Raw genomic sequence first — 1,604 nt, 5'->3', positions numbered from 1 at the left:
GTACGGGATAAAATAAATGTTTCAAATCATTAACAAGGCGTCAGTTTGCTATAACGGCACCTTATCAACAGGTTCAGATCTGAAGTTGAGGTATGCAGTGTCACAGGTCAACCGTATTCGTGGTCGTGAAAGTAGACTGGATATGCCAACGCTTTGCATCAATATATCTCAAAGAGTTATTCACTATGTTAAACATAGTGGGTTGAATTATTTCATGTTTTGTTTCATGATTGAGATATAGAAATGCATTATTGAACCCTGGCACACTTGGTCTGTATCGATAGGACATGTATATCACACTGTTAATTTGGTGTGTACAAATGCAATGTATACACGCATATAACACTGTCACATCCGGTGTGTACAATGTAGACACGTATATCATGGGTTATAACCTCTGATTTGGAGGGGTACATTTTCATTCGTTCGTTTCCTTTTCCCAGACTTCAGCGACCACTTTAGAATATTGCTGTGCCTCTGCCGGGAAACTAGAAACCAATACTACTGTATAAATAAAACACGCCAGAACAACTTTGATCCGCATTGAGGAGATACGCACGTCATACCCTGTTACTTATGATCTCTATGAAGGAGATATGCACGTCACACCCTATCACATCTGATCTCTATGAAGGAGATACCCACATCACACCGTGTGACATCTGGTCTGTAATAAGAGTGGCCAGCACATCACATGCTGTAACATCTGATTTTCATCAGCGAAATACGCATATCATACCCCGACACATCTGTAGTCTGTATTTGGGAGGTACGCACATCTCACCCTGTCACATCTGGCCTGTATGAGGGAGATACGCCCGTCACGAACTGTCCCATCTTGTCTGAATGAGGGAGATACGCACGTCTCACACTGTCACATCTGGTCTGTATGAGGGAGGCCAGCACATCACATCCTGTCACATCGGTTCTGTATGAGAGAGATACGCACATCTCACCCTGTCACATCCGTTCTGTATGAGGGAGATACATGCATCACACCCTGTCACATCTTGTCTGTATGAGGGAGACACGCACGTCCCACTCTCTCGAATCGGTTCTGTATGAGGGAGATACGCACATCACACCCTGTGACATGTGGTCTGTATGAGGGAGATACGCGCATCACACCCTTTCACATCTTGTCTGTATGAGTGAGATACACACATCACACCCTGGCAGGTCTGGTCTGTATGAGGGAGGTACGCACATCACACACAGTCACATCTGGTCTGAATAAGCGAGGTACGCACGTCACATGCTGTCATATCTGGTCTGTATGAGTGAGATACACACATCACACCCTGTCAATTCTGGTCTGTATGAGGGAGATACGCACATCACACACAGTCATATCGGTTCTGTATGAGTGAAATAGGCACTTCACACCCTGTCACATCTTGTCTGTATTAGAGAGATACGCAGGTACCACCTTCTGATATCGGTTCTGTACGAGGGGGATACGCATATCACACCCTGTCACATGTGGTCTGTATGAGTGAGATACGCACATCATACACAGTCACATCTGGTCTGTATGAGGAAAATAGGCACTTCACACCCTGTCACATCTTGTCTGTATGAGGGAGACACACACGTCCCACTCT

The sequence above is a fragment of the Haliotis cracherodii genome, unplaced genomic scaffold (genome assembly GCF_022045235.1).
Source record: "Haliotis cracherodii isolate W230 unplaced genomic scaffold, xgHalCrac1.p SCAF_7, whole genome shotgun sequence".
Classification (NCBI taxonomy): domain Eukaryota; kingdom Metazoa; phylum Mollusca; class Gastropoda; order Lepetellida; family Haliotidae; genus Haliotis; species Haliotis cracherodii.
This window is presented reverse-complemented; position numbering follows the sequence as displayed.